A 13,396-nucleotide genomic window follows, 5' to 3' on the forward strand; every position below is an offset into this window, starting at 1 on the left:
CGGGCGGCACTTACTGACGTCACGCACCTGCTCCTCCCACTAGGCGGCGCAGGCGCCCCGTACAGTGAGTGAGCGCCGCACTGCCTGCCTGTTACCGCCCGCCCTGAGCCCCTGAGCAGTGCTGATGTGAGGCGAGCCTGAATTTTTTTACAATGGGGACACTGTGGATGGTCTGTGGGGGTGGGGGCATTAATTACAATGGGGGGCGGGGGCCACTGTGGCAGACATGAAAGTGGGGGCCACTGTCACTGTGGGGGACATTATTTTTAATAAGGATCACTATGGACATTATTTAGAATGGAGGCTGCTGTGGGTGTCATTACTCATTATAACTGTATAATGTCTGATAGGCCTAGTCCTGAGCTGAGTTATATTACCCTGCCCTGTATAATAATGTACCCATCCCTGGGGTAATATAACTAAGGGGTATCAGGGTACATTATTATACAGGGCAGGGTAATATTCAGGACTAGGCCTATCAGACATTATACAGTTATAATGACACCCACAGCAGCCTCCATTCTAAATAATGTCCACAGTGATCCTTACTAAAAATAATGTCCCCCCACAGGCAGGCTTGAGGGGGCCGCGTGACGTACAGTAGTGAGGTGAGCACCGCCGCCCGCACTGCCTGCCTGTTACCGCCCGTCCGGAGCAGTGCTGAGAAAGAAGCCTGCTGTGAGTGAGAGCCTTAGGCTGCATTCACACGTCCGTGGTGTGTTGCGGACCCGCAAATTGCGGGTCTGCAACACACCAGCCCGGCACCCCCATTGAAATGCCTATTCTTGTCCGCAAGCTGCTGGTTACACATTTTTTACAATGGGGAGACACTTATTTCATCGAGCAGTTTTGAGGGGGGGGGAGTTTTTTTTGACACTCGCCCTGAGAGAAATTTTACCTAGAAACTGCACTGACCGTGCATTGCGGTCCGCAGAACGGGCCCAGCGGGCACATGTTCATGTGCATGAGCCCTTAATACGAGGTACTTACTAATATTGCCAAAAAAAAAATCACAGAAAAAACAAGGATAAAAACATCCTGCACGGTATGATATATAAATGTGCGGATGTCCCTGGCCATATTATTGAAGAAAATCACGGAAATAAGATAATAATACACTTAGTAAAGTAGATGCAAGCATTATATATGGACAAAGTCCTCACTCTGATATGATAAAATCTGAGAAACTTAGCCAATATATTTTGATCAAAACCCATCTGTGCCCGCCTACCAAGCGCCAAGGTGGTCTCAGGTCAGGCGGGTCCTACGCTAAACCTACCTAAGACATTAGGCTTCTATGTTCAGGAGCGTAGACCCCGCACAAATGGTGTGCTGCTCCTAGTCACCTCCATGTGCATCAAGCAACCAATGGGAGGAGGAGCCAGCACACTTATATGTACCACTTAATCAAGGCGCTTTATGAGACAGGAATGCTACTCTCAAGATAAAATAGGAGCGCATTCACACTTGAAGGTGCCACTCCCTCAAGCAACTACATAAACAAAAAACTATTTGTGGTCTGCAGAACGGGCCCAGCGGGCACATGTTCATGTGCATGAGCCTTTAATACGAGGTATTTACTAATATTGCCAAAAAAAATCACAGAAAAAACTAAGATATAAACATCCTGCACGGTATGATATGTACATTTGCGGATGTCCCTGGCCATATTATTACTGGATTGGGGGCACTAAAGGGGGCAAAACTACTGTATGGGACACTAAAGGGGGCAAAACTACTGCTGCAGCACCAGAACCAAGCTTCTTACATGAATACAGCACCAGAACCAAGCTCATTGCATGAATACAGCACCAGAACCAAGCTCATTACATGAATACAGCACCAGAACCAAGCTCATTACATGAATACAGCACCAGAACCAAGCTGATTACATGAATACAGCACCAGAACCAAGCTGATTACATGAATATAGTACCAGAACCAAGCTCATTACATGAATACAGCACCAGAACCAAGCTCATTACATGAATACAGCACCAGAACCAAGCTCCTTACATGAATACAGCACCAGAACCAAGCTTCTTACATGAATACAGCACCAGAACCAAGCTTCTTACATGAATACAGCACCAGAACCAAGCTCCTTACATGAATACAGCACCAGAACCAAGCTTCTTACATGAATACAGCACCAGAACCAAGCTTTTTACATGAATACAGCACCAGAACCAAGCTCCTTACATGAATACAGCACCAGAACCAAGCTTTTTACATGAATACAGCACCAGAACCAAGCTTCTTACATGAATACAGCACCAGAACCAAGCTTCTTACATGAATACAGCACCCGAACCAAGCTTCTTACATGAATACAGCACCAGAACCAAGCTCATTACATGAATACAGCACCAGAACCAAGCTCATTACATGAGCTGCCATACCAAGCACAGCCGCTATACTATGTATGGCGCTCTGCTTGATAAGCTGTAAGAAGGTAGGAGCACCGCCCCCTTCTCAAAACAGCTGGTCGGCTGGTGCCCCGGGTGTCAGACCCCCACCAATCAGATACTGAAGACTTATCCGGAGTAAAAAAAATCTCAGAAAAACTTTTTAAATCTTTTTTTTCCTCTACTGTATTCACTAAGGAAAAGAAACTGTCAGATGAAATGCAGAGTATAAAAGTAAATTCCCTATTAACCCCTTCCCGACCAGCGCCGTAATAGTACGGCGCTGGCCGGGTCTTTAAAGATGGCGCCCGCTCCTGAGCGCTGCGGGTGCCATAGTCGCGGGTGGCCGCCTGCTTCTTATAGCAAACACCCGCGGTTCATGTCCGCAACCGGCAGTAATGCCGATCGCGGACATTTAACCCCTCAGATGCCGTGGTCAATTCGCAGTTTTTGATCGCATCATTTTCTACAATTTTTTTTATAAAAAGTGATCAAAAAGTCATACACACACCAGAATGGTATCAATGAAAAGTTCAGATCGCCCTGAAAAAAATGAGCCCCCATAAATCTCCATACACATAATTATAAAACAGTTATTGGGGTCAAAATATTATTTTTCCCCAATTTAAAATTTTTCAAATCAATCAAAACACAAGAAAAACTATACATATAAGGTATCGCCAGATTCGTACTGACCTGTAGAATAAAAGTAACTGGTCATATTTATCATACATCGAACATCGTAAATAAAAAAAACGTAAAACTGTGGTGGAATTGCTTTTTTTTTGCAATTTCACCCGATCTGGAATTTTTTCCCTGCTTCCCATCACATCATATGCAATATTAAGTGGTGGTGTTGGAAAGTACAACTTGTCTCGCAGAAATCAAGCCCTCATATGGCTGTGTGAACAGACAAATAAAAAAGCTATGGCTCTGGGAAGGCAGGGAGCGCAATAAAAAAAAAATAACTCTGGGGCTGAAAGGGTTAAAAGTGGCCAGTCTGACCCAAGAAGAAGTACAGCAGCGTCTTAAAAATATTAAAATAGACAAATCGCCGGGACCAGATGGCACATACCGCCATATCCTAAGAGCCTTATTTCTGATATTTAAAGATTCTATATTTACAGGGAGTGTTCCACAGGATTGGAGCTTAGCCAATAAGCCCGGAAACTATAGGCTGGTAAGTTTAACATCTGTCGTGGGTAAACTGTTTGAAGGTTTTCTATGAGATGTTATCTTGGAGTGCGTCAATTTAAAAAGGCATATAACGCCATATCAGCATGGCTTCATGAGGGATCAGTCATGTCAAACTAATTTAATCAGTTTCTATGAGGGGGTAAGTTTTAGACTTGACCGGGGTGAGTCATTGGATGTCGTATATCTTGACTTCTCCAAAGCATTTGATACTGTGCCACATAAAAGATTAGTATATAAAATGAGAATGCTTGGACTGGGAGAAAATGTCTGTATGTGGGTAACTAGCTCAGAGGGTGTTTATTAATGGTACACACTCAGATTGGGTCACTGTCACTAGTGGGGTACCTCTGGAGTCGGTATTGGCAGGGCCGGCCTTAGGTTACATGGCACCCTGTGCGAGAAGTCTTTTTGGTGCCCCCCTCCCCCAACATACCACCACAACCATGCACGACCACCCCTCAATTCACCATTATGGGTCTTTCAAAAATAGCTGAGAACTGGTTATTTTCAAAACTTCCATAGCAGTGAATGGAGTGGACACTGTGTATACACAGTAGTGGTGCCATACCAAGCTCACTCATTACATGAATACAGCACCAGAACCAAGCTCATTACATGAATACAGCACCAGAACCAAGCTCATTACATGAATACAGCACCAGAACCAAGCTCATTACATGAATACAGCACCAGAACCAAGCTCATTACATAAATACAGCACCAGAACCAAGCTCATTACATGAATACAGCACCAGAACCAAGCTCATTACATGAATACAGCACCAGAACCAAGCTCATTACATGAATACAGCACCAGAACCAAGCTCATTACATGAATACAGCACCAGAACCAAGCTCATTACATGAATACAGCACCAGAACCAAGCTCATTACATGAATACAGCACCAGAACCAAGCTCATTACATGAATACAGCACCAGAACCAAGCTCATTACATGAATACAGCACCAGAACCAAGCTCATTACATGAATACAGCACCAGAACCAAGCTCATTACATGAATACAGCACCAGAACTAAGCTCATTACATGAATACAGCACCAGAACCAAGCTCATTACATGAATACAGCACCAGAACCAAGCTCATTACATGAATATAGTACCAGAACCAAGCTCATTACATGAATACAGCACCAGAACCAAGCTTCTTACATGAATACAGCACCAGAACCAAGCTCATTACATGAATACAGCACCAGAACCAAGCTCATTACATGAATACAGCACCAGAACCAAGCTCATTACATGAATACAGCACCAGAACCAAGCTCATTACATGAATACAGCACCAGAACCAAGCTCATTACATGAATACAGCACCAGAACCAAGCTCATTACATGAATACAGCACCAGAACCAAGCTCATTACATGAATACAGCACCAGAACCAAGCTCATTACATGAATACAGCACCAGAACTAAGCTCATTACATGAATACAGCACCAGAACCAAGCTCATTACATGAATACAGCACCAGAACCAAGCTCATTACATGAATATAGTACCAGAACCAAGCTCATTACATGAATACAGCACCAGAACCAAGCTTCTTACATGAATACAGCACCAGAACCAAGCTCATTACATGAATACAGCACCAGAACCAAGCTCATTACATGAATACAGCACCAGAACCAAGCTCATTACATGAATACAGCACCAGAACCAAGCTCATTACATGAATACAGTACCAGAACCAAGCTCATTACATGAATACAGCACCAGATCCACAGAGCATGAGGCTATATATACATGGGGCACATAGTGTGTGGCACTACCATTAAGAGCACTGTGTGTGTGGTCCTTTATTTTCAGGGGGCATAGCATGTGACATGCCTGTATTTAGGGGCACAGTGTAAGCTGCTATTATATTGAGAGTACAGTATATGGCACTAGGATAATTGTGTGTTAGTATGTAGGTTGCCGTTGTGTTGGTAAAGCAAGAAGCTGAAGTCATCTCGGTGGCAAACTCTGCAGAGACAAGTTGTGGCCCGGAGAAGTCATCATGGTGTCTGAACTGAATGGAAAGATAAGTAAAGAGAAGAACTCAGGTGGAGACGTCACCTGTTAGGGTACTTTCACACCAGCGTTATTCTTTTCCGGCATTGAGTTCCGTCCTAGGGGCTCAATACCGGAAAAGAACTGATCAGTTTTATCCCCATGCATTCTAAATAGAGAGCAATCCGTTCAGGATGCATCAGGATGTCTTCCGTTCAGTCTTTTTGCCTTTTCAGGATGGAGATAATACCGCAGCATGCTGCGGTTTTATCTCTGTCCAAAATTCCGGAACACTTGCCGGAATGACTGATCCGGCATTTTTTCCCATTGAAATGCATTAATGCTGGCCCCGAGTGTTCCGGCAAAATGGATCCGTTTTTGCGGTCTGTGCATGCTCAGACCGGAAAAAATGTTAAAAATAAATAAATGCCGGATCCGTTTTTCCGGATGACACTGGAGAGACGGATCCGGCATTTCAATGCATTTGTCAGACGGATCAGGATCCTGATCCGTCTGACAAATGCCATCAGTTTGCATACGTTTTGACGGATCCGGCAGGCAGTTCCGGCGACGGAACTGCCTGCCGGAATCCTCTGCCGCAAGTGTGAAAGTACCCTAAGTCACTAAATGTAAATGTTTATTCCACCACTGACTGTGTCTGATCAGTGCCTTAGTCACTAGTATGGTCTACACTCTACAGCGTGATGATGGGTGGTAGCATTCTCATTTGTGAATCTACCACTCCCAGCATATCTTTACACATGGTCGAATCTACCACTCCCAGCATACCTTTACACATGGTCAGGCCATGCTGGGACCTGTAGTTTCACATACTTATATGTCAAGGGCTAACCTGAATATGCAAATTATATCTGTATTGAGCTGTTTTTGAGCTGGTACTGTATATATGCACTGTATTGGTTCTGGTGCTGTATTCATGTAATGAGCTTGGTTCTGGTGCTGTACTCATGTAATAACATAAGCTTAGTTCTAGTGCTGGACCCCCACCGATCAGATTATGATGACCTATCCTGCGGATAGGTCATCAGTAACAAAAAAAATCTCAGAAAACCCCTTTAAGGCCTCATGCACACGACAGTTTTTTTTGCGGTCCGCAAAAACGGGTTCAGTTTTTCTGTGATCCGTGACCGTTTTTTTGTCCATGGGTCTTCCTTGATTTTTGGAGGATCCACGGACATGAAAAAAAAGTCGTTTTGGTGTCCGCCTGGCCGTGCGGAGCCAAACGGATCCGTCCTGACTTACAATGCAAGTTAATGTGCACGGATCCTTTTGATGTTGACACAATATGGTGCAATTGCAAACGGATCCGTCCCCCATTGACTTTCAATGTAAAGTCAGGAGTTAATATACCATAGGATCGGAGTTTTCTCCAATCCGATGGTATATTTTAACTTGAAGCGTCCCCATCACCATGGGAATGCCTCTATGTTAGAATATACCATCGGATTTGAGTTACATCGTGAAAACTCATATCCGACAGTATATTCTAACACAGAGGCGTTCCCATGGTAATGGGGACGCTTCAAGTTAGAATATACTACGAACTGTGTACATGACTGCCCCCTGCTGCCTGGCAGCACTCGATCTCTTACAGGGGGCTGTGATCAGCACAATTAACCGCTCAGGTGCCGCACCTGAAGGGGTTAATTGTGCGTATCATAGCCCCCTGTAAGAGATCAGGGGCTGCCAGGCAGCAGGGGGCAGACCCCCCTCTCTCCCCAGTTTGAATATCATTGGTGGCCAGTGTGCGGCCCCCCCTGACCCCCCCTCCCTCCCTCTATTGTATTATCATTGGTGGCCAGTGTGCGGGCCCCCCCCTCCCTCTATTGTATTATCATTGGTGGCCAGTGTGCGCCCCCCCTCCCTCTATTGTATTATCATTGGTGGCCAGTGTGCGCCCCCCCTCCCTCTATTGTATTATCATTGGTGGCCAGTGTGCGGCCCCCCCCGGCCCCCCCTCCCTCTATTGTATTATCATTGGTGGCCAGTGTGCGGCCCCCCCGGCCCCCCCTCCCTCCTTCTATTGTATTATCATTGGTGGCCAGTGTGCACCCCCCCGACCCCCCCTCTATTGTATTAATATCATTGGTGGCCAGTGTGCGGCCTCCCCTCTCCCCCCCCCCCCCCCCGATCACATTGGTGGCAGCGGAGAGTTCCGATTGGAGTCCCAGTTTAATCGCTGGGGCTCCGATCGGTAACCATGGCAACCAGGACGATACTGCAGTCCTGGTTGCCATGGTTACTTAGCAATATTAGAAGCATCATACTTACCTGCTGCGCTGTCTGTGACCGGCCGGGAGCTCCTCCTACTGGTAAGTGACAGATCATTAAGCAATGCGCCGCACAGACCTGTCACTTACCTGTAGGAGGAGCTCCCGGCCGGTCACAGACAGCGCATGGTTACCGATCGGAGCCCCAGCGATTAAACTGGGACTCCGATCGGAACTCTCCGCTGCCACCAATGATCGGGGGGGAGGAGAGGGGAGGCCGCACACTGGCCACCAATGATATTAATACAATAGAAGGGGGGCCGGGGGGGCGCACACTGGCCACCAATGATAATACAATAGAGGGAGGGAGGGGAGGCCGGGGGGGCCGCACACTGGCTACCAATGATAATACAATAAAGGGAGGGGGGGCCGCACTGGCCACCAATGATATTAATACAATAGAGGGAGGGGGGCCGGGGGGGGGGCGCACTGGCCACCAAAGAAATTAAAACTGAGGAGGGAGGGGGGTCTGCCCCCTGCGGCCTGGCAGCCCCTGATCTCTTGCAGGGGGCTATGATACGCACAATTAACCCCTTCAGGTGCGGCACCTGAGGGGTTAATTGTGCGGATCACAGCCACCTGTAAGAGATCGGGTGCTGCCAGGCAGCAGGGGGCAGTCATGTACACAGTTCGTAGTATATTCTAACTAGAACCGTCCCCATCACTATGGGAACGCCTCTGTGTTAGAATATACTGTCGGATTAGAGTTTTCAGTTTTGAGTGAAAACTCAGCTCTGAAAAAGCTTTTATGCAGACAGATCTTCGGATCCGTCTGTATGAAAGTAGCCTACTGACACGGATCACGGACACGGATGCCAATCTTGTGTGCATCCGTGTTTTTTCACGGACCCATTGACTTGAATGGGTCCGTGAACCGTTGTCCGTCAAAAAAATAGGACAGGTCATATTTTTTTGACGGACAGGATACACGGACCACGGAGGCGGATTACAAACGGTGCATTTTCCGAGTTTTCAACGGACCCATTGAAAGTCAATGGGTCCGCAGAAAATCACGGAAAACAGAACAACGGCCACGGGTGCACACAACGGTCGTGTGCATGAGGCCTAAGGCTGAGTTGACACGAGCGTGTCCGGATAAGGTCCGGATGTGTTGCAGCAAACCCACGCGAGTAGGTACCCAATTGCAGTCAGTCAGATCACATGCAGTCAGTCAGATCACATGCAGTCAGTCAGATCACATGGTCCATCACCACGGTGATGGATCATGTGATTGGACCATGTGATATGACGTCACCACAGATCCTTTAGCCGGCAGCTCATGATTAAAGAAGTAAGAAGAGACCGGCAGCTACGCGATCAAGAGGAGAAGGTGAGTTAATTTTTATTTATTTTTTTAACCCTCAATTGACCACCTACTAAGCATTCTGTATTAAAGAATGCTATTATTTTCCCTTATAACCATGTTATAAGGGAAAATAATACAGTGAATCGACTGTCAACTTAGCAACCATGTGTCAAAATCGCACCGCATCCGCACTTGATTGCGGATGCTTGCGATTTTCACTCAGCCCCATTCACTTCTATGGGGCCTGCGTTGCGTGATAAACGCACAATATAGAACATGCTGCGATTTTCACGCAACGCATAAGTGATGCGTGAAAATCAGAGCTCATGTGCACAGCCCCATAGAAATGAATGGGTCAGGATTCAGTGCGGTTGCAATGCGTTCACTTCCTGCATTGCACCCGCGCGGAAATCTCGCCCGTGTGAACTCAGCCTAATACATTTGCATTTTCCTAATCACTCTGTAAAGGGCCAACACTTTCAGGTTTTTAATGAAGTTTTTCGCTTTCTTAGCGATTTTTAGAGAAAAGTATGTGCCCACCCCCCCCCCCCCCCCCACATGATATCACCTTCTCTGTAAAGCTGCATGGCCAAATGCAATCCAAAAACACCAATCAAAACGCCCAGAAGAAACCCCCCCCCCCCTAAAAAAAATAAAAAAATATACACTCACCTAAAGAATTATTAGGAACACCATACTAATACGGTGTTGGACCCCCTTTTGCCTTCAGAACTGCCTTAATTCTACGTGGCATTGATTCAACAAGGTGCTGATAGCATTCTTTAGAAATGTTGGCCCATATTGATAGCATAGCATCTTGCAGTTGATGGAGATTTGAGGGATGCACATCCAGGGCACGAAGCTCCCGTTCCACCACATCCCAAAGATGCTCCATTGGGTTGAGATCTGGTGACTGTGGGGGCCATTTTAGTACAGTGAACTCATTGTCATGTTCAAGAAACCAATTTGAAATGATTCGAGCTTTGTGACATGGTGCATTATCCTGCTGGAAGTAGCCATCAGAGGATGGATACATGTTCTCATTCTGTTTACGCCAAATTCGGACTCTACCATTTGAATGTCTCAACAGAAATCGAGACTCATCAGACCAGGCAACATTTTTCCAGTCTTCAACAGTCCAATTTTGGTGAGCTCGTGCAAATTGTAGCCTCTTTTTCCTATTTGTAGTGGAGATGAGTGGTACCCGGTGGGGTCTTCTGCTGTTGTAGCCCATCCGCCTCAAGGTTGTGCGTGTTGTGGCTTCACAAATGCTTTGCTGCATACCTCGGTTGTAACGAGTGGTTATTTCAGTCAACGTTGCTCTTCTATCAGCTTGAATCAGACGGCCCATTCTCCTCTGACCTCTAGCATCCACAAGGCATTTTTGCCCACAGGACTGCCGCATACTGGATGTTTTTCCCTTTTCACACCATTCTTTGTAAACCCTAGAAATGGTTGTGTGTGAAAATCCCAGTAACTGAGCAGATTGTGAAATACTCAGACCAGCCCGTCTGGCACCAACAACCATGCCACGCACAAAATTGCTTAAATCACCTTTATTTCCCATTCTGACATTCAGTTTGGAGTTCAGGAGATTGTCTTGACCAGGACCACCCCCCTAAATGCATTGAAGCAACTGCCATGTGATTGGTTGACTAAATAATTGCATTAATGAGAAATAGAACAGGTGTTCCTAATAATTCTTTAGGTGAGTGTATATATATATATATATATATATTTTTTTTTAATGGTTTTTGACGTGCTTATTTGTTAGTATTTTGTGCTGTGTTTTTTAGACAAAAAAACCCTAGGTCCAGATGTTTACTGGAAGTTTTTGGGAAATATTACAGGGAGTGCAGAATTATTAGGCAAGTTGTCTTTTTGAGGATTAATTTTATTATTGAACAACAACCATGTTCTCAATGAACCCAAAAAACTCATTAATATCAAAGCTGAATATTTTTGGAAGTAGTTTTTAGTTTGTTTTTAGTTTTAGCTATTTTAGAGGGATATCTGTGTGTGCAGGTGACTATTACTGTGCATAATTATTAGGCAACTTAACAAAAAACAAATATATACCCATTTCAATTATTTATTTTTACCAGTGAAACCAATATAACATCTCAACATTCACAAATATACATTTCTGACATTCAAAAACAAAACAAAAACAAATCAGTGACCAATATAGCCACCTTTCTTTGCAAGGACACTCAAAAGCCTGCCATCCATGGATTCTGTCAGTGTTTTGATCTGTTCACCATCAACATTGCGTGCAACAGCAACCACAGCCTCCCAGACACTGTTCAGAGAGGTGTACTGTTTTCCCTCCTTGTAAATCTCACATTTGATGATGGACCACAGGTTCTCAATGGGGCTCAGATCAGGTGAACAAGGAGGCCATGTCATTAGATTTTCTTCTTTTATACCCTTTCTTGCCAGCCACGCTGTGGAGTACTTGGACGCGTGTGATGGAGCATTGTCCTGCATGAAAATCATGTTTTTCTTGAAGGATGCAGACTTCTTCCTGTACAACTGCTTGAAGAAGGTGTCTTCCAGAAACTGGCAGTAGGACTGGGAGTTGAGCTTGACTCCATCCTCAACCCGAAAAGGCCCCACAAGCTCATCTTTGATGATACCAGCCCAAACCAGTACTCCACCTCCACCTTGCTGGCGTCTGAGTCGGACTGGAGCTCTCTGCCCTTTACCAATCCAGCCACGGGCCCATCCATCTGGCCCATCAAGACTCACTCTCATTTCATCAGTCCATAAAACCTTAGAAAAATCAGTCTTGAGATATTTCTTGGCCCAGTCTTGACGTTTCAGCTTGTGTGTCTTGTTCAGTGGTGGTCGTCTTTCAGCCTTTCTTACCTTGGCCATGTCTCTGAGTATTGCACACCTTGTGCTTTTGGGCACTCCAGTGATGTTGCAGCTCTGAAATATGGCCAAACTGGTGGCAAGTGGCATCTTGGCAGCTGCACGCTTGACTTTTCTCAGTTCATGGGCAGTTATTTTGCGCCTTGGTTTTTCCACACGCTTCTTGCGACCCTGTTGACTATTTTGAATGAAATGCTTGATTGTTCGATGATCACGCTTCAGAAGCTTTGCAATTTTAAGAGTGCTGCATCCCTCTGCAAGATATCTCACTATTTTTGACTTTTCTGAGCCTGTCAAGTCCTTCTTTTGACCCCTTTTTCCAAAGGAAAGGAAGTTGCCTAATAATTATGCACACCTAATATAGGGTGTTGATGTCATTAGACCACACCCCTTCTCATTACAGAGATGCACATCACCTAATATGCTTAATTGGTAGTAGGCTTTCGAGCCTATACAGCTTGGAGTAAGACAACATGCATAAGGCCTCCTGCACACGACCGTTGTGTGCACCCGTGGCCGTTGTGCCGTTTTCCGTTTTTTTTCACGGACCCATTGACTTTCAATGGGTCCGTGGAAAAATCGGAAAATGCACCGTTTTGCAGCCGCATCCGTGATCCGTGTTTCCTGGCCATGAAAAAAATATGACCTGTCCTATTTTTTTCACAGCCAACGGTTCATGGACCCATTCAAGTCAATGGGTCCGTGAAAGAACACGGATGCACACAAGATTGGCATCCGTGTCCGTGATCCGCGGCCGTAGGTTAGTTTTTATACAGACTGATCCGAAGATCCGTCTGCATAAAAGCTTTTTCAAAGCTGAGTTTTCCCTTCGTGAAAACTCAGAACCGACAGTATATTCTAACACAGAAGCGTTCCCATGGTGATGGGGACGCTTCTAGTTAGAATACACTACAAACTGTGTACAAGACTGCCCCCTGCTGCCTGGCAGCACCCGATCTCTTACAGGGGGCCGTGATCAGCACAATTAACCCCTTCAGGTGCGGCACCTGAAGGGGTTAATTGTACTATCATATCCCCCTGTAAGAGATCAGGGCTGCCAGGCAGCAGGGGGCAGACCCTCCCCCCCCCCTCCCCAGTTTGAATATCATTGGTGGCCAGTGCGGCCCCCCCCCCTCTATTGTAATAATAGGATGGTGGCACAGTGTGCGCCCCCCCCTCCCTCCCTCTATTGTAATAATTCGTTGGTGGCACAGTGTGCGCCCCCCATCGGCCCCCCTCCCTCTATAGCATTAACAACATTGGTGGCCAGTGTGCGGCCTCCCATCTCCCCCCCCCC

The sequence above is a fragment of the Bufo bufo genome, chromosome 6, assembly GCF_905171765.1.
Source record: "Bufo bufo chromosome 6, aBufBuf1.1, whole genome shotgun sequence".
NCBI classification, from domain to species: Eukaryota; Metazoa; Chordata; class Amphibia; order Anura; family Bufonidae; genus Bufo; species Bufo bufo.